The sequence below is a fragment of the Pinus tabuliformis genome, chromosome J, assembly GCF_031772625.1.
Source record: "Pinus tabuliformis cultivar Carrire ecotype Pingquan chromosome J, CPIR1, whole genome shotgun sequence".
Classification (NCBI taxonomy): domain Eukaryota; kingdom Viridiplantae; phylum Streptophyta; class Pinopsida; order Pinales; family Pinaceae; genus Pinus; species Pinus tabuliformis.
This window is the reverse complement of record NC_142295.1, coordinates 1286500915-1286522538: the sequence shown is the minus strand read 5'-3', so window position 1 is coordinate 1286522538 and position 21624 is coordinate 1286500915.

The following is a 21624-nucleotide window of genomic DNA, read 5'->3' as shown; positions in this document are numbered from 1 at the left end:
GCCTTAACTGCAATAGTAAAGATATCCTTGTTGGAGGCAAGTGTGTGACCTTGTAGCAAGCCAAGAGAGATGCATGGGGAGGTTCTAACACACAGAAGGGGGAAATAAGTGTGCCCCTTAGAATCTTGTAATAGTACATAGCCTGAAAGGAATACATGAACTGAATGACGTCACAAACTGGAAATCACAATAGTCAACAATCCAAAGTGTTGAGTTAAACGAACAACATGCTTCAATAAGATTCATACAATCACATACGAAATAGTCCATACATCAATGCGTAAGTAAAACTACATACATTGCTAAACTAACCAGAATAGTCGAACTACAATAAAAACATATGCATGAAACATGTTGGCTCTCTTATATTATATAAAGTGAAAGTTTCATCCATGCATACAACCTTGAAACAGACTAGCCCCAATAGTGGAATGTTACAATCAACACTGCGTACTCCTCCAAAGGGACATACTCGCTCTGCACTGTAGATAAGTCAAGGATCATCACAATACTCTCTAATCCCTCTCTAAGCAATGCCTAGTAAAATCATGGCTCCCAAAAGACCTTTCTATGAGTTATGAGGTTCTATTTATAACAAAGGGTGGGGTTACCCTTGACAATCCCCTTTGTGACTCTTGGACTACCCTCATGAATCTTTACATTACATATTATTGTTTTTATTCCACTAATGACACTTGGAATTTCACTTTACATCATGTTTACAAAAATGATACATTTTCCACATATACGCATGTGGGACAAAATTGGCTTGTGTCAGCCATACAAGATGACACTAAGACCCGAATGACTGTTGAAATACCAACTCATCAACCTTCTCTCTGTGATCCTTAGTGACGAACTCATGCCATGCTTGATAGTGCGCAATGGTGTCCATGTACTATTTGATGATGTCCTTCTTGAAATGAACTCTCACCTCCATTACTTCTAAGTATACTGATTTTGAACCTCAATCCAACTCATCCTTTAACATGCACAACTTAGTCCTCAACAAGATGAGACCAACAATGTACATCCGCATGTTATCTGTGCTAACTTGAAAATCTGCACTAGTGGCCATGAGCATCAACTAATTGAAGTACACATCAAGCTCCAATCTAACTTGGTTCCTCTCTTTGGCCTCGATGAGCATACCAATCGACAAGGTGCCATACTTTCTCACCACGACATCCAAACTGTTGGGTGTGGAGCCTGATTATCTTCTATATTCAAAGGTATCGCCACATAGGACCCTAGTTCGAAATAGGGGTGGCAACGCCGCCTATAAAATGTTCGCTGCAGGGGGGGTCCAGGGGGGGGTGGCTGTGACCTTTGGGAGCCCCCCCCTAGCGGGGGGTTTCAGGGGCAGCGCCCTCGAAGCTAAAAACAGCTGTAAAATTGCCTTGTAAAAGTATAGTAATTTCTAGTCAATCTGGGCCGTTCATTAGGCGGATGATCTGACGGTAGAACTTATGTTTAGTTTAGGGTTTTTTTGCCCTAGAAGGCAACCCCTCTCTTTGTATGAGGGTATTGTATTTGAGGCTGTGTGATAGATGTGTATTCTGTGAGCGAGAAACAGAGAGGTGAGACTGTGAGAGAAAACAGAGGATATTACAGCGGATTTGTTGTAGGTTGTGTCTCTTCATTTTGCTGGATAATAGAAAGGAAGGACTGGCTGTTCGGGGTGGACGTAGCCTAAACTGGGTGAACCACGTATATCTGTGTCTCTCTTGTTTTGTGCGTTTTCTGTGTTTATATTTTTGCAATATTTTATGTGTTCCATTGCTCCGTAATATATAATTTTCTAACACAAACTTTTGTACAATCATGCATACAATGCCTCACTACTAGTGATGAGCACTGGGAGTTCCTCATAGTTCCATATCTAACTCTAGATGCATGCTTTGTCCACTTCCACGTGTGGCTTCATCATCTTGTTCAAGTAAAGCAAGGCTCCCTTGTACCTCATTTCCCAAGTCTATACATGATGAACTGCGACATGTATCTTTGTGAGCGTTTGCACTATCTTGGTGCAGCATTATTAATGACCATGTGGGTGGACAACTGTCTTGTGCATAGTGATGAACCTATCATACAGTCTCCACATGAATGTATCAAGAGTCGATACTTCAGCAAGTATGGTCATCTACATCTTTGCTCTAACAGATCCTACTGATTGTTCCTGCCTCTACTTGTCTTCTTATAATTCCTTAGCCAAGCGCTCATTTTGTGTTATTAAAAACCTAACACTCAAGCTGGTGGCTTTTGCATAAGCCTTTGTAGCATCAGCCAAGGCAACTGGATGTCTTCGTACATATGACACAATCACACGTTATTTCGAGTGTGTAGGTGATGCACACTCATCTAGGGTGTGCACTCTACGTGATCATACAAATCTGTGTTGCGACTTGTCAAAGGCTATGTTGTACATATCTTTTCCTAGATGGTCCTTAAGGAGAATGGTGTCCCCTTGTTTACTTGGGGCTTGCTCTATTATTGAAGCTAGTGAATCCTATGGATTGACCTCAGTTTCTTTTGGAATGAGGTTGGTATCCTGGTCCTATTCCAACTACTCCACCTCCATGTCCATTTGTTCTACTATATGTTCATCCTATAGAGCAAGTTCTTGTTCTTGCGAATTCTCACCCTGTTCCTCATCTGCTACTAGTTCAGATTCTTCAACCTGTATTAGTGCAGTTTGCATTGTCTACATGCCTTGAAATTCCTCCTATTCATGCTCGTGTTCCCGTTGATTCTCATGTTGCACTTCCTTCTCTCTTCTTCGTAGCTCTTGTTCCTCCCTGAGCTACTGCTAGACTTCATACAACATCCCCTCAGTATCTTCCATCCTTTTCTTCTCTCTCATTCTTTGTGTTATCTTCCTGTCACGTTGTTCCCTCTTTGCATCTATAGCCAAAGCTACATTTTCCATAAGTGGGTCTTGCCTAAACTTGTAGCTTTGCTCCATCTTTGTGCCTTCGACAATATTCCTCTTGCCTTTGTCTTGCACATGTTTTCTTCTTGTTGTTGTTGTTGTTTCTACTCCCTATGGTGCTGTTGCCTTCAGTGCTACTAGCCACTCCAATGTAATGTTGACTGATTCATTGAGCCTACAGGAGTTGTAACAATATCTCCATGGGTCTTCCTCTGGCTAATGACATTCCCTATGGATCCAAGGATAATACACTCACACATAATGGTCCCTGCAAAAACCATGTGGGTCGTACAGGTTGAAACTCCTAGTGCCGAACTTAAACTTCTTGAAGTCTTCCACTTTTCCATTTGCTTATTTCAAACTCCTGATCAAGTACAACCTAATTCACACAGGAAGCATTAGCCATGGTGTCTTCTTATTCCTATGCAATCTATCTAACAACCCTCTCGATATGTGGCATGCAACCTCCTACATGACCAAATTGTTTGTGGCGAACCTTGGCAACACATGCAGAGCTTTCTCCACACTGTATATCCTAATGAAGTTTCTCTTAGGTGAGGCGTACCAATATGCAATTTTTAGAAACACCTCCATCACTATCTGGGAAATGCAAGGTGAATCATTTTCAAATATCATTGTGTATAGAGGGGCAATGAAATGGTCACATATTCTAGCAATGACTCCTTAGTAGTTTCAATCTGAGAGAAAATTGTAATTTATGTTCACAGCAATTTCTGAAGGTGTCCATGGCCAATGCATGCTAGGAAACTGTTGACGGGTGTAGATTTCATCAGGAAAGTATGCAAACATGAAGAAATTTTCTTGTTTAGACTCCAAGAATTGGAAATATACACTTCCAATGGAGAGCCAATATGTCAGACCAGTTGAACAATTTTCCTTCATTTGCTAGCTAATCCCACATAGAAACCCACCTCTGTGGAAAGGTTTCTATACTCCCTTGGCAATATAAGTGACATGTGAAGACAACCAAGAAATGATATGCCTTCCTGAGCGTCTTCGTCTTGTATATCTAGTTGGGTGTCTATTATAGATCCATTTGGGCACATCAACCCCAACTTACGAATCAATGCTATTAGGGCCCATCAACCCCTAGTACAGTTGTTACATGCCCTAAATAAGCTATTCATTAGAATGCCTTACTCCCAAAGAAGTTCCATCACTGAAGACATCCAAAAACCACCTCTAAGAAGATCAGCGTAGGTAGGCCTTCATTAGGGTGCACTGCAATGAAAACCATGCATTAACAGGGTGATATGCAGTGCACTTGGTCCCTATTTGACCATGCTAGGTGATGTTGAGCAAAGTTCCATGAGGGTTTGAAGACTCCTTATCCATTGGAAGCCTCTAGAAGTTTCTCAAATGCCACATGCTCCTTTGAGTTCGCCTTTGGATGAGAAAAGGAATTAGGAAACATCAATTCCCTATCCCTCCTTCCATGGAACTAATTTCTAAATTTAGAAAGGCATTCATTACCTCCATTGATAGCATAACCTCCTTCACTCACCTATAAAAATATTGAGCTATAAGGAGATGTTGGTGATATGAGATTAGAATTGAGTGTAAGTATTGTTATAGTGTTGGAGTGTCTTGCTTGTCATGAGGTGAAGAAGGATTGAATTGGAAGGATGACACTGGATCGAGCTCATATGGGTTGTAATCTTTCCTCTTATCAATAAAGTTTTCAAGACCTTTTCCTTATGCTTGTGTTATATGTTAATACTTTCATATGTATATCATGTTTTCGATTCCATGTTATTTATAAGAAATAGATCAATATCATTTGCCTTGATGGGTTTTTGTTTTTGTGATTATCAAGGTACTTTGCAAGCAAGTTAAGTACGAAAAGGAGCAGCAAGATCGATCAAGGGAGACAAGGGGTTAGCAAAAGCTATAAGTAGGTTTCTCTTCTCTTTTGTTTTATTTGTTGATTATAGAAAATGTTAAGATTACTATGTCTGTTGTTTCTAGACCTGCTACTAGATATAGAGGGTTAGGCGTTTGTCCAAGAACACTAAATATTCTCGTAACAAACTGGGGACTCAACTGGGGATCTTTTACCCTTTTAGTAGCTTATCTGTCATCTTGAAGCATTTTGACACACTGTACTTTCTATCATTTATTGAATTCAACTCTAAATTCACTAAAAATTGCATCAAATTTAAGCATAAAATCGCCTTGTTGTAATCATCGCACCTCTGTGACTGACAAAGTGCACTGCAGTGCACCTCCCGCATAGGTATAGAGCGATTCAGCACATTTTCTATCACTACAGCCTGCGCTGATCCCTTTAGGGTCAGTTTCCCATCTAGGAACTAAAATTTTTTGCCAATTTTATCATGTTTGAATGAGTTGCTGAATGATCATGATGTTCTGTCTCTGAAATTAGTTTTCATCTCCTTAATTTGGCCCTACTTAGAGTAGGATTGTTGAATGTTTTTGTTGGGTCCCTATAATACTAGTGATTACCCCATTACTATTGTAGTTGTACCCCTTATTAATATTGTTGTGCCCCTATTATCCCCATATTGTTATTACTGTGCCCCATAGAATCCCTCTATTGTTATTTTTGTGGCTTTATATTATTATTGTTAGGTCGGTTGGGTTATATTGTGACTCCTTATACTCCTATATATAGAAAGGAGGTTTTGTTATTTGAATCATCCAAGAATTGTTCATTTATGTAATGTAAAGGAGGTTTCCCCCTCGAAGAGGCTGAATTCTAAGGCGTTGATCTATCTTTTCTATCTTTTTCTTGAGCTAGTTTCATAACATTTGGTATCAGAGCTTTGGATTCTAGGGTTTCGCTGCTCCAAACAGGTCATCGTGGCATTTTCGCTAGAAATTTTTTTCTACGATGTTTCAGAAGCTAAAAGAAAAACCCATTTGAGAAGAAATCATGCTGAATCTCGGGTCCAAATTTCAGAGCTTTTCGCGCTATATTTGCGGAGATATGATATGAGGAAGTTGGTATTTTTGCAGACTCCTGAATTACATTCCAAACAGGTGACCTGGGAAAAATTGTCATAACTTTCTCTCTGAGCATCGGATTGAAATTTCGTAAGAAGATAAAAAAAGAGGATGGACTTTAGTTTCTTGTATATATTTTTCAGAGCCAAAGGTTGAAACAGGGACACGTGGCACGTCGTACAAGTTCGCTCTACTGAACTAGTCTATAATCAGGTCACTATGGGAGATTTGACATAACTCTTCCTTTGAGAATGAAATTGGGATCAGACTGGTGGCATTGGAAAGAGGACATCAAGGGCTACTACAGATCACAATTTCAGAACTCGATGATCAGAAATTACAAAGATACATCAGAGGCAATATCGAGCTCCTACAAAGTGAAAAAAGGTGTGTAGATTTTTTTAAATTTTTGCTTAAGCTTGGTTTGAAAATTTATTTTGAAGGAATTCAAAGGGCATAGTAGAGCATTGTTATCGGTAACTGATGCCTAGAGGAAAGAAAATGAAAACACCTAGTAAGAAACCTGAAAGCAGTAGCATGACTCATGAAGAAGAGGAAGAAATGCTACATGATATATCAAAATTACAAGACCAAGTGCAACAAATGTCAGTCTCACAAAAGCTAACAGAAGCTAAGATAAATGGCATGGAATCTAAGATAAAGGGCGTGGAAGCTATGATGAATGGCATGGAAGCTATGATGGACAATTGGAAGACAAATTTGAAGACAAACATGGAAGAATTGAAGATAAATATGAATAAGTTGCTACAAGAAATGATCACTAATGGTGAAAGGGTAGTAAAGGAAACTCATGATGAGAACAAAAGAAATGTTAATCATGATTCCATGGACCCTAATGTTGGATCGAAGACCCACCGTATTTTAAAAATCATATGAGGAAGTTTGATGGCAAGGATCCCGCAACATGGATATTACAGATGGAGCAATTTTTTTATCCCAATAATGTACAAAACACACAAAAGGTACGTATTGCAACTTTATATTTGGAACCAAATCAGTTTGTATGGTATCAGTGGCTTTGCTCTCGTAAAAAAATTATTACTTGGGTGATTTTTATGGAGGAATTGGCAGCACATTATGAGGATACAAAAAGAAACACTTTTTTTAGCCAATTGATAAGTCTCAAACAAAAGGGTTCAATAATGGAGCACATTGAGGAGTTCCAAAAATTGAACATAAGGGTAAAAGATATTCCAGAGGAGCATAGGATTGATGTGTTCATAGGGACTTTAAAGGATAATATCCAACATGATGTTCACCTTTGGGAACCTGATTCATTAGAGAAGGCATTCAGGTTAGCAAGAAAAATGGAAAGCAAAATTATGGCAACCAGGAAGCACACCACTCACAACTATAAAGATGGAAGTGTTGTTGCCCCTAGTCTTCCACAACCTATAAGGTTGACACCACAACAATTGGAAGAAAAAAGAGCAAAAGGGCTTTGTTACAGTTGTGATAGCAAATACACTAAAGGTCATAAGTGTGCTGAGAAGAAATTATTCTACATAGATTGTGAAGAGGAAGAAGAAAAGGAGCAAGAAAGGTCAAAAGAAGAGGATATACTCCAAGAACAAAGCCTAGATAAAGAAGAAATGAATCCGACCATATCTTGTAATGCATTGGCGGGAATTACCACTCCTCAAACCATCAAGATAGAAGGACAAATCAAGAAGAAAAAGGTAATAGTGTTGATTGATTCAGGAAGTACCCACAATTTTATTCATTGTAAGGTAGAAAAAGAATTGAATTGCTTCTTATATCTAGCACCAGAGTGTCAAGTGATGGTTGCAAATGGAGGAACAATAAATTTCTCTGGAAAGTGCCATAATATCAAGCTATCCATGGGAGAATATGTATTGACTAGCCCAATGCTTTCCATTCCAATGGGAGGTGCTAATGTTGTACTAGGAGTCCAATGGCTACAATCCTTGGGTACAATAGCTTTTAATTTTCAAGAACTTTTCATGAAATTTTCTGTCGAAGGAAAGGAAGTTGAATTAAGGGGTATTGTAGGGAAACCAGGAAAGATAATCAGCTCTAACGGTATGACAAAGCTTCTAAAAAAGGAACAAAGAGGTGTAATTGCACAATTATGTTCACTAGATGTTTCCACATTGGAATCATCTATTTCTCCAAATCTCCAAAAAGTCTTGGACAATCATTCCAAGGTATTTGAGACTCCCAAAGGTCTCCCACCTATTCGTGATCATGATCATGCTATTCATCTGATTCCAGGAAGTGTTCCTCCAAACATCAGGCCGTACAGATATCCCTATGCCCAAAAGAGTGAAATTGAACGTATGGTTGCAGAAATGCTAGAGGCTGGTATAATTCAACCAAGTCAAAGTTCTTTCTCTGCTCCAGTAGTATTGGTGCACAAGAAGGATGGATCATGGCGCATGTGTCCGGATTATAGGGAGCTCAACAAGCTCACTATTAAAGATAAGTTTCCCATTCCTGTCATTGATGAATTACTAGATGAATTGCATGGATCAATTTACTTCACCAAGTTGGATCTTCATTCAGGATATCATCAAATCAGAATGAAGACTGAAGACATTCCAAAAACAACATTTAGAACTCATGAGGGTCATTATGAATTTTTGGTCATGCCTTTTGGCCTTACCAATGCACCTTCAACATTTCAAGGTTTGATGAATTCAATTTTCAAACCATTCCTTAGAAAATTTGTGTTAGTATTTTTTGATGATATACTAATCTACAACAAGTCTTGGAAGGATCATGTTGAACATGTTGACAGGGTGCTACAACTATTGGAGGAGAAACAATTATATGCAAAAAGATCCAAATGTTTCTTTGGAGTACAAGAGGTGGAATATCTGGGTCATATTGTATCTCATGAAGGAGTTAAGGTAGACCCTAGCAAAATTAAAGCCATTAAGGAATGGAAAATTCCCACATCCATAAAGCATCTGCAAGGATTTCTCGGGTTGACAAGGTATTATCGCAAGTTTGTTAAGAATTATGGCATTCGAACATCTTAAAGAGGCAATGTGCCAAGCACTGGTCTTAGCTACACTGGACTTCACAAAAACCTTTATTGTGGAATGTGATGCTTCAAGAAATGGAATTGGTGATGTTTTAATGCAAGATGAAAGACCCATTGCTTTTGAAAGTCGTCCAATCAAGGGAAAGTTTTTACACAAAGCTATTTATGAGAAGGAAATGTTGGCAATACTCCATGCACTTAAGAAATGGCGACCCTACCTAATGGGAAGACACTTCAAGGTAAAAACGGATCATGATAGCCTTAAATATTTTTTAGAACAAAGATTATCCTCTGAAGAGCAACAAAAGTGGGTCACAAAGATGTTGGGTTATGACTTTGAAATCATCTACAAAAAAGGGAAGCAAAATGTGGTGGCAGATGCACTCTCAAGAAAGGATGAGGATGTGGAAGCATTGTTGTGCGCCATTTCTATTATCCAACCAGATTGGATAAATGAAGCAAGGGAGGAATGGAAGAATGATGAAGAAGTGTGGGAACTTATTCGAAAGTTACAACAAGATTCCAGTATGTTTGATACATTTAGCTGGCAAAATGATTCATTATGGTACAAAGATCGCTTATACCTCTGTAAGAATTCCCAGCTAACAAAAGATTCTTATGGAATTGCACACTTCTCCCTTAGGAGGGCACTCAGGATTTTTAAAACTTACCACAAGGTTAAGAAGGAATTTTTTGGGATGGCCTTAAATCAGATATTCAAAAGTTTGTGGTGGATATTTGGTTTGCCAACAAAATAAAGTTGAAACAATTAAGACACTGGGTCTATTACAACCTTTATCCATTCCAAGCCAACGTTGGGAGGAGTTTTCAATGGATTTTATCACAGGTTTACCCAAGTCTGAGGGAAAGAGTGTCATCATGGTGGTAGTTGACAGACTTACCAAGTATGCACACTTTTGTGCATTATCACATCCATTTAAAGCCAGTACAGTTTCTACTGCATTTATGGAAACAATTCAAAAGCTACATGGAAACCCAAAGATTATTGTAAGTGACAGAGATCCCATTTTCACTGGAAATTTTTGGACAGAATTATTTTCTTGTCTTGGTACTTAGTTAGCTCATAGCTCATCTTATCATCCTCAATCTGATGGGAAAACTGAGATAGTAAACAAATGTTTGGAAGGATATCTTCGTTGCTTTGTATCTGATAAACAGACACAATGGGTCAAATGGTTTCCTCTGGCTGAATGGTGGTATAACACTTCCTTCCATACAACAACAAAAATGACCCCATTTATGGAACTTTATGGGTATCAACCACCATCCATCACATCATATTTAAGAGAAAATTCTAAGGTTCAAGCAATGGAACAACACATCGAACATCAACAACAAGTCCTCCAACTCTTAAAGGATAACCTCGTGTTGGCACAAAATAGAATGAAACAACAGGCAGTTCAACATCGTAGCGAAAGAAGTTTTGATGTAGGTGATTGGGTATTCCTACGGCTACAACCATATAAGCAAATGTCCCTCAAGCAAGCTAAGAAGGATAATAAATTATCACCAAAGTATTATGGTCCATACAAGGTGTTGCAAAAGATTGGTACTATGGCATACAAATTGGAGCTTCCTGCAGCTTCTTGATTGCAACCAGTTTTCCATGTTTCATTTTTAAAGAAGGTTATAGGCAACAAGCTCCCAGTTCAAACAATATTGCCAGAACTTGACGAGGAAGGAAAAATTATATTGGAACCGGAAGCAGTCACCGAAACAAGAACTCGATAGCAACGAAATCAATCAATTTTGGAGTATCTTATCAAGTGGAAGAACTTATCCGCTGAAGATTCCACATGGGAGGATGAGAAGTTTATACATAAGCATCCAGAACTTCTCAAGTGTTGAGGAAAACACTTTTTTGAAGGAGAGGGGCATGTTGGGTCCCTATAATACTAGTGATTACCCCATTACTATTGTAGTTGTACCCCTTATTAATATTGTTGTGCCCCTATTATCCCCATATTGTTATTACTGTGCCCCATAGAATCCCTCTATTGTTATTTTTGTGGCTTTATATTATTATTGTTAGGTCAGTTGGGTTATATTGTGACTCCTTATACTCCTATATATAGAAAGGAGGTTTTGTCATTTGAATCATCTAAGAATTTTTCATTTATGTAATGTAAAGGACATTGCCCCCTCGAAGAGGCTGAATTCTAAGGCATTGATCTATCTTTTCTATATTTTTCTTGAGCTGGTTTCATAACAGTTTTTTATGTATTTGATTTATCATTTGAGATCCATTGTCGAAAGGTAGTTTTTGATTGATTGTTTTGTCAGTAGAAAAGTGTCGTAAAATCACCATTTTCTTCAAAAAATGAAGTTTCGTAAAGTCTTCCTTCATAAATAATCATCATTGAATTATTTGTGCATTTGATTTGTATTTTTCATTTAAAGTGTCAAAAATTTTCATTTTTTTAAAATCGAAAGTGTCGCACGGTCTTCCTTTCCCTTTAAAAGAAATTGTCGCAATCGTCATTTTTTATGAAAAGAATTCTGAATCATTTGTGCATTAGTTTTTCTTATTGCATCATTCACATTAAGAGAAACTGAAAAGAAATACATGCAATTTGCATTTTAGAGTTTGGGTTTCTGTGCTTAAAAGGAATGGTTTAGGGAATTGCATTAGTTTGTGCTCTTTGTTTCTTGTTCAAAAAGTACTTGTATGCTCTATCCCTCATAGTTAGGATTTTCATTGCTGAAATTAAATGGAAAGAGTGCTTCTCATTCTAGTTGCATTCTTAGGAATTTCATAACACATCTCACGGTGAACCTTCAAAGGCAAATTTCTAAGGAAGATCATCTTAAAATAAACATTAATTAATCTAACAATGCTTTGGAACTTAACGAAAAACATCTAGAGGTCTAGGCTAGAGACATGTTCCGACGTCTTTAAACCTAGTGGTTATCATTTTCACCAAAGGTTGGGTGATTCCTCCTCTCTGATTCGATAAGTGCTAGTGCAGACTTGTGCTCCCTGTACTGTCGAGTATATAGTGGGAGACCCAAATAGGTTGAAATCCCTTATCTCTAGGAAGCCAAGTCTATTGCCTTACCAGTTGCAATGGACCGAACACAACATTCGGGAAGATTGACTGTTGTAAATAAAGTCCTTGGTCATTTCTCTTTCATTCATCACCAAGGTGTATATTGCAGTTTTGCAATTTGTCTAGTAAGCCCTCTTGTCTAGAATCCCTAGAGCAATCACTTTCGTTCCTTTTCGACACTTTAAAAGTAAAAGGATCATCTAAGCAATTGTCCTTTCAGGATCATTAAACATTGAAGTCGATGAGAGTCATCTTTTGTTTTTTCTCGACTCTTTAAAAATGAAAAAGTGAAGTTGTGTTCCAGTGTCGTAAAAATTAATTGACCACAGATAACATCCTCCACGCTCACTCTTTAGTTGATCTTAGGTTGAAACATATGGCGACAAATCCAGAGTCCACCGATCAAGGAATTCCTTTTGATGGGAATCCTAGTCCTTTTCCTCCTTTTGGAAATATTGGTGCTCCATATATGGCTACATTGTCCCTTCTGGGATTTACCATTGGCATGCTAGTATGGTTGTTTTCAACCTCCTTGATTCAAAATGTCATGATTTCTCTACAATCGGGTACTCCTCCAACTGGAAAAAATCAACCTCGAGTTGATCCTAACATTGACCCTTTGCCTTCTTCCTCGGTTGTTTCTTCCTCCCCTTCTTCCTCTTCACCTGGTGAAAGTATTGGTACTAGTAAACAGGTGGCTAAGAAGAAGAAGAAAGGGAAGAAGCAAATTTAGCAGAGGGGCAACAAAGAAACCATTGCTTTGAATGCAACATTCGATGAGAAACCATCTGTCAAGCCTCAAAAAGTTTGATATCCATGCAAAATTTGTGCGACATGCCATCTTATTCGAAATTGTCATGATATTCCTCAGATCTTAGAAGAATGGTCTTCTCGTTCACATCATCTTATGTCATTAACTTCTAGAGATCATGTTAGTGACAGATCATCAACTAGTGGTGGTAAAGATCATGGAAAGAAGGATAAAGTTAAGTTTCCACGTAGGTTATGTGAAGGGAATCATCTTGTTCACCTTTATCCCTATCTTGATGAAGCCAAGAAAGTGTTGGATAACTGTCCTGCTTCGTTGTAGTGACTTCCATCTGGTTACAGGAAACTCTCCCTAAATCCAATACTAGTTGATGAATTGACTAACCAAAATCAATCGTCGGTCAAACCCACTCTCTTTGAAAGTGAATCCTATGAGTCTATACATGACCCAAATTAACAGGTCAAGGTGATAGTTGACCTGATTTCACATTCAGTAATTTGCACCTTTTCGGAAGAGAGTGAATATGATACCACTCAAGTTCTTTTTGTTTCTTTAGATTCAAATGAGCTTGGGGCAATCCACCTGTTCCATCAAGACAAGAGGAAAATCCTCTAGTTCTGATAACTAAAGGGGTTAATCCTCTGGTACCCCCTCCAAGAAGTCTGGTCACTTCCTTTGATTGGAATCAACTGGCAGGATTCCGCCTTCCTTCTTATGTGCCTTTCCAAATCATAGTACAAGTTTGTAATATGATTGTATCGAGAACTATTATAGATGAAGGTAAATCAGTGAGTATCCTTTCCTCACTCACTTGGCAAGTGCTTGGTTCGCCACCACTTGTGCCAGTTACAAAGAATCTGTTGGGTTTTAACAGAGGAACCAGTCAACCATTAGGGATCCTCCCTTAGTTACTTGTTACTTTGGGAGGAAAATTCGTATATCTGAATGTGATGGTAGTCCCAGGCCCTTTAGATTTCAATTTACTTCTTGGGTGTGACTATGTTTATGGCATGGAAGCTATTGTTTCCAAACTGTTCTGAATGATGTGTTTTCTGCATGAAGGAAAAATTGTCACCATTGACCAGCTTTCATTTCTTGTTCCAAATATGGCTCCTTGTCAACCATATTCCCTAAGTGGTCCTTTTGTACCAATGGTATCATCCCCGCCACGAGTTAATTATGTGGCAACCGATTCCATCCCTACATCAACTGACAATCAATTCAGTGATGTTGTACACCATGTACTGGGGGCATTGGAGCCAGATATCTCCTTCATGACTTCTCATGTGTTGTGATCAAAAGCTCCTCTAACGATGGTTCGTTGTGTTGTGTCAATCTCGTCAAAAAATGAAACAAAGAGTATGAGGATAGTTCTCTTACTGTGTCAACCTCGTTTAAAAATTAAACAACTTTCGAGGAAAGTTCCTTGTCTTGTGTCAGCCTCGTTAAAAAATGAAACCATGGAGTATGAGGATAGTTCTTTTACTATGTCAAGCTCGTTAAAAAATGAAACAGCTCCTCTGAGGATGGTTCATTGTCTTGGGTCAACCTCGTTAAAAAATGAAACAAAGAGTATGAGGATAGTTCCTTGTCTTGTGGAAACCTCATTAAAAAAATGAAACAAAGGGTATGAGGATAGTTCTTTTACTGTGTCAACCTTGTTAAAAAATGAAATAGGCCCATGAGGATGGTTCTATTACTATGTCAACCTCATTAAAGAATCAAACAACCCCCATGAGCATAGTTCCTTGTCTTGTGTCAAGCTCGTTAAAAAATGAAACAATGAATCTGAGAAAAATTCCTTGTCTTGTGTCAAGCTCATTTAAAAATGAAACAAGGTCCCAAGTTCCAAGTCGAGTCTTTGATTAGATCATAAAATCCCAGTCAATTCTTTCACTTGATCTCGTAAAAGAACCTTCATTCCACCTACCTGATAGCCACGAGTAGTCTACTTAGGTGAATATAATGAAGCTTGGGGGGCATGCACCTAGTGGTAAAATTAAGTTTCCCTATAGGTTATGTGAAGGGAATCACCCCGTTCACCTTTTTCCCTATCTGGACGAAGCCAAAAAAGTTTTCGATAACTGTCCTGCTTCACCGCAGCGACTTCCATCTGGTTACAAGAGATTCTCCCTTTTATCATGATGGGGGCATGTAAACTAAATCCAAGCATAGTTTTTCGTTTCAATCTTGTGTAAAAATGAAACTGAATCCAAGCATAGTTTTTTGTTTCAAACTTGTGTAAAAATGAAACTGAATCCAAGCATAGTTTTTCGTTTCAAGCTTGTGTAAACATGAAACTGAACCCAAGAATAGTTCCCTATGGTTCAAGCTTATCTAAAAATGAACCCATTTCCATTTTTAACCCTTGTGATTGCCATTCTATCAACATTTTCTATTAGATGAGCCTTGGTTGTTTCATTCCATCACCACCATCTCTTTGGCCAATCATACACTTTCACTTGGTTGTTTTACCTTTTTTGAGGAACTGTTGCAATGAGAGCTCTTATTAGCTAGCCTCTTCACATAAATTAACATGTTTTGAGAAATTTCCAACATCACCGAAACCAGTGGCTATCCTAGACACCACTCGTTCCTCAAAATGGAGTCCTCTTTAAGCTTTTTTCAGACTCTCTAAACATGAAAAAATTGCCGAGCATTTGTCATTTCTAGCTCATTAATGGATTAGAATCGATATCTACTCTGTATAGTTTTATCCCTTCTTCAAGCTGAGATAGATTAACTACGAAAAAGGTACTCATTGATCGAATATGGTCAATAGGTTCTCTCTTGTATTATTTTATGCTTTTTCGAATATGAGAGACAAATTTACGAAAAAAAACTTATGGAGTTTCCTTTTAGTCCCTTTTCAAACTCTCTAAACATGAAAAGGACCGAGTTGTCTTTGTCATTAAACTCGTTAAAAGCATCAAATAGTGACAAAAACTTGTCCATCTAGACAAGGCCAAGTTTCACCTTTGCTAAACTCGTTAAAGAATCAAATAGTGATGGATTTGCCTGAAGGGTGAAATTATACAACAAGCATATGTTATCCTCAAGCTTGATAAAAATAAAGAGCTATTGGTCAGCAATGACTGGGGAAAATGGGAAAAGTCAAGAAAATTTTATGGTAGCAAGTCGCTCTTGAACATGGCACTTCCAATTCATCTCCATGACTATTTGGGTTGGGTCATTCAGCTTGATGGCTATCACATCATTGGTCTTTCACACTATTGATCACTTTTGTTTTGGGTCAACACTACCAATTCATCTCAGTATCGCCAATATGTTCAAGAGAAGTCATCCAGTTAAAACTTCATTTGTTGCAATATTGTAAACCTTCATTTTCATGACTGCCATTCCTGAACTTGTGTCGTCAGTCATTTCTCATCTCCAAAAATAATTTACCTTGTTTTGTGTTGTAGATGTCGGATACTTCAAGGCCCTCCTGCAATGAAGTTAGTTCTTGTCAACATCAGCTCATCATCCAAGAAGTTGACTTAGAAACACCCCTTCGGTACCTTGAAGCTTACATACATCAATGGTAGGTTTCTCGCTTCCAGCAATAGGTTGACATCAATGACCTTCGACCAAAAGACTTTTTATGGTGTCCAACATCAAATCATTTATTCCCACCATGCAAAATGTACTGTAGTACCTTAAGGATCATCATCATTATTGGTGATTCCTCTCGCGTCTGTTAACGACTTACACATTGGTTGGTAATAAGATGATGTCTCTCCATGTTCGACCTCAGAACATATATTCACATGGTTAGACTTGTACATTGAGTGAATATTGAATGAGAATGAAAAACCAGGATCTAGTTTCATCCATCCGGGCTGCATTATATTCAGGAGTACCAAATCAAATATACAATGGCCTTACACAGGAAATCATCCTAATCATGGATCTATATCTGTAGAAACATGAATCTATATCTGTAGACGATTATATAATTTATGTACATGTAATGAAAGTTTATAAGCTTAGCATGGGTATGCCTCCCTCAGCTATTTCATCAATCAAATTATCATGATATATGTATTGTAATTAAATGCAAGTCACCTTCCTTTCGAAATCTCCTCTCCTCGTGATAAAGCATTTCACCCGACATAGATATTTACGACTTCATGCTTTACGGGGCAACTGTTACAGATCTGTTTGGGCACATCAACTCCAACTTACAGATCAATGCTATTAAGGCCCATCAACCCCTAGTACAGTTGTTACATGCCCTAAAGAAGTTAGTCATCAGAATGCCTTACTCCCAAAGAAGTTCCATCACTAAAGATATCCAAAAACCACCTCTAATAAGATCAGCACAGGTAGGCCTTCATTAGGGTGCGCTACAATGAAAATCATACATTAACAGGGTGCTATGCAACACACTTGGTCCCTCTTTGACCTACGCTGGGTGAAGTTGAGCAAAGTTCTGTGAGGGTTTGAAGATTCCTTCTCCATTGGAAGCCTCTAGAAGTTTCTCAACTGCAACATGCTACTTTGAGTTCGCCTTTGGATGAGAAAGGGAATTAGGAAACATAAATTCCCTATCCCTCCTTCCATGGAATTGATTTCTAAATTTAGAAAGGCATTCATTACCTCCATTGATAGCATAACCTCCTACACTCACCTATAAATAGATCGCTCATCTAAGAGATCAGGGGCTGAAAAATATTGAGCTATAAGGAGATGCTGGTGATATGAGATTAGAATTGAGTGCAAGTATTATAATAGTGTTGGAGTGTCTTTCTTGTCATGTGGTGAAGAAGGATTGAATTGGAAGGATGAAACTTTCCTCATATGGGTTGTAATCTTTCCTCTTATCAATAAAGTTTTCAAGAATTTTTCCTTATGCTTGTGTTATATGTTAATACTTTCATATGTATATCATGTTTTCGATTCCATGTTATTTATAAGCGATAGATAAATATCATTTGCCTTGATGGGTTTTTGTTTCTGTGATTGTGCAGGTACTTTCCAAGCAACATAAGTATGGAAAGGAGCAGCAAGATCGGTCAAGGGAGACAAGGGGTTAGCGAAAACTACAAGTAGGTTTCTCTTCTCTCTTTTTTTATCTGTTGATTATAGAAAAGGTTCAAATTACTTTGTTTGTTGTTTCTAGACCTGCTACAAGATCTAGAGGGTTAGGAGTTTGTCCAAGAACACTAAATATTCCCGAAATAGTGTCATCATGAGTGTATGATGGTGCACCCATCCTGCTCACTGGGAATGGAAAATGATATATCTCTTGATAATCCTCCTTCCTGAAAGAAGCAAGCATTAATCCACTGAAAATTCTTAGTATCATTGTCTCAAGATCAGTGTGTGAGACAATCCAATGGATCACATCTATGCAAGGGAGCATGGGAAACCTGCATGCAACCTTGTATAGTCCTGACTTATGGATGTTCACATAGACTTATCGATCCTCCATATTTTCCTCAAAGCTACCTAAGAAGAGGGTGTTAATTTCCTACCATATGATATTTTTCTTCCTCAATGAACAGGTGTGTGTCTATGTACACGGGCAAGCTTATTGACCCCTGTTCAACCACGTCCCTAGTACGACTTTCGATTATGTCTTTTCATCCTACTCTATTGGAAGCCATTATACCTTTACTACTAAGAGATTGATGAACACTTATGGTACCTAGAGACAGAGCAACACTCATGGAAAACAAGTGTCAGTTGAAATCCAAAAGCAACTTAGGGACTGACATGCAACACACCTAGTTGACTTCTTGGAAAAATTGCGCAGTTTGGTCTCAGAGAGGCTGGGAGACTGACATCTAGAACTTCGCAAAGTGTAGTCGAGACTACCAGTGAGTTGACTATCTACTAAAATTGGATAGAGCATAGTCCAACTTTGCATGTTGAGGACTCGAACTGTGTAATGTGCAGTTTCAGTCAGCATGACTGCTGTTGGGGAAAGTGCATTGTGCAATATAGGGAGCCAACTAGGGCATTGTCTCCCAAAAATACATAGAGCACAACTTGGGAAGCGAGTGGGAGGAAAGTTCTGTGCAATTCTTGGGAGCAAGGAAGAGCCTTCCATCCCAGAAATGCACAATGCAAGTCGAGCAAGGCAAGGTCCAAGCCAAGGCAGCTCAGACCTGCCAACGAGCGACTGAAAATCACTAAGGATTAAATGCATGTGCAAAGCTGGTGCATATATGACTGAAATAAAAATGCATGAAATTAAAGAGAGTGCAGAAATTATTAAAGGGGAAAAATCAAGAAGCTCAAGAAGTGTTGGCTTGTTGGGGCCTGACCCAGGTTTGGAGGTGATCTAGCCAAACAAATCTCGGTACTACTGGCCCTTTCGGCAACAGTCCGTGAAGCGCGGATTGAGGTCTTACCCGAGGTAGTATGGGAGGGTGTTAGAACCAGGTTTCCACACCCTGGGGATGTCTAATGGGTTCCAAGTGGTCTGCGTTTTGACCCTACGCGCATGTTGCTACGCGTACTTATCAGTACCTTGCAACCTAAGATACTGCCTTCACGCAGCCTTACTCGAGGGAAGAACAGTGTTATTACCCAAGTCCTTATCAATAACCTGGTATTAGTTGATTAAATTAGTTTATCTGTATGCTTTCAATTATACATAACAATATTCACCATTCATACAAATGCGCATAGTAACTAAATAGTATAATTGCAAATGATATCACACATGTAATAACACAAGAACAAATACATGGAATTCAGATAAAACTTCTCTTTATTATTCTTCCTCCTTGATTACAGACTCGACTCTGCCCTGTGCACTCAGCTGCAAGGGTCCATGCACTCAGCTGCTGACTCTATTAGGCCTCTGCGCACTCAGCTGCAAAGCCTCTTCCTACTACTATGACCCAAGATACTTAGACTCTTGTTTTATGCTTGCTATCTTACTCTATCTATTAGATTCCATCCTTTTCATTTGTTGTCCTTACAACTTAGAGTCTCGCTCTTATTTATACAATCCCATGGTCCGCAAACCTTGGGTAGGCCAACACTACATTCAAAACTTAGGGGAGACAACCCTATGACTCTAACATACAATTCACACTCCGGCTCGCAATTCATAGGGCTTTACAATAATATTACTCAAAACTCGGGCTTTGAGCCCCAAAACATGCTGTGGGGGGATTCCATGCCCAACAGGCCCCCCAAAAAAACATCATGACTCACCCTTGAGTCACTCTGTTAGCACATTGATCTTGGCGCGGAGTCCCTCCAGCTGGTCCCGAACGGTCTTGATGTTTGCAGCGCATTGAGTTGCTGCTTGCTGAACCTGCTACATTCTCTCTTCTAAGATCTCTGTTATTGGCATGCTGCCTTATATCTGTGCATGTATCCCCTACATCTTCATGAGATTTCCTTCAATATTTGTCGTGATTGCGCAGGCCTCATTAATCCGTGGCTGGACGTGTGCTTTGAAAATTGCTTCCCTGTGGTGCGTCGCATCCACCTGTTCTTTTAATGCCTTGTCTTGTTGTATCCTCACAAGCTACTAAGTGAAGACTATTGTTTATGTAGTCCCTCTAATGCTTTCGTACTATTGTTGGAGTTCGCATGCCTCTGTCTCCAACCATTGGATATTGGGATCCTCCTGCAAAGTCGTGAGGACATGCAATGCATGTTCCAACATATTCGTACATTCACGCACTGCACCTCAAATATCTTCCAGCCCTGCTACAATAGCGTTGGCACATTCTTCTTTGATTTCCAGGGGAGTGGAAGGCTGCACCTTCAACTACAGCTCAATGATCTAGAGATTCAGCTGTAGCTATACCCTTTCTGTCTTTTATCTCGTGTTACATACTTCACTTGCTAGCTCTGGGACGCATCGGTAAGCGTCATCTACTGTGTGCACCAAATGTTGGTTCTGTGACACCAACTCATCGCACTACAAGATGAGTTGTTCTATGTTAATTTTTTTCTCACTGAGAACTTAGATTGTGAGACTCTCCCTGGCCTGCAGCTCTACCATTATCCCATCTTGTAACTGATATAGCATTTCCCAAGGAAGGGCAACTAGGTTAAGGCCAAGGTCTTTCATCATGCCAAGAAACATACAATCCATTGCATTTGATGATACTAACACTCCCTATGGCAACAATATTGTGTTGGCCATCCTTGCGCGTAGCATTTGCTCTGCTACTAAAGTGTCGATTGCGACGTGGGTAGACAGGGTACCTTCCTGAGGTGGTCATACCTGTAACTCCTGCAGTTGTGCCCTGAGTGCCCCCAACATAGTCTGGTGCTTAGTCATAAACTCTTGAAGTGCTTCACTAGTGGCATCACAAACCGTCTCGCCAATGTCATGGATATCACCTTCGATTAAGGTGATCGGGTCAATGGCCAACTTCGTAGCCTTGACCTTCTTCCTTGGACCAGATGCGATGCGCGGCCATTCGAGCTGTGTGGACGTGGTCCATAGGTTTGCACTCCCTTATGCTATTTCTGTGTCCTCTACCTCCTACCCTGAGGACATTGCTTGGCCCTCCTCTACCTATATTGTTGTTGCCTCTGTTGTTTGCATTGCTACTACTGCTTTTGCAGCCTTCTTCTACTCCACAACTTCCTTTACCGCTTCGCGTATTTCCCTTACCTCATTTACCGCTTTTTCGTTCCGTCTTCTCGCGACCAGTTGGGTGATGCGGAGCTTGGCATCATCCTTATTTTTCTATTTTGTCACTTTCTCTAGTTCCACCAAATTTGGGGTGTGCCACTTGGGAGGCCATGTCTCCAATACAGTGAAGATTGCATCATCAGTGGCTACAATTGGTAGCTTTGTCCACTACTTCGCCAATTCCTTTTCCTCCATGATATAAATCTTGTTCAT